The sequence below is a fragment of the Octopus bimaculoides genome, chromosome 20, assembly GCF_001194135.2.
Source record: "Octopus bimaculoides isolate UCB-OBI-ISO-001 chromosome 20, ASM119413v2, whole genome shotgun sequence".
Taxonomy (NCBI): Eukaryota; Metazoa; Mollusca; class Cephalopoda; order Octopoda; family Octopodidae; genus Octopus; species Octopus bimaculoides.
The window spans coordinates 8,811,260-8,811,518 of record NC_069000.1 but is presented as its reverse complement, the minus strand read 5'-3'; positions in this window follow the sequence as shown (position 1 = coordinate 8,811,518).

Sequence of the window (259 nt, the reverse complement as noted above, 5' to 3'; positions counted from 1 at the left end):
ACACACACACACACACACACACACACACACACACACAAACACGCAAAAACATCTACATATACAGGCGTATACTGACAAATAGAAAAATATGATATGCAAAAATCAGACTCACAAACGCGCACATATTCACAAAAGACATAGGCAAAACTAAGACAAGCACGTATACAAACACATATTTTGACACAAACCATACCCACCCCTCACATACACATATACCTACACACACACACACACACACACACACATATATATATATATA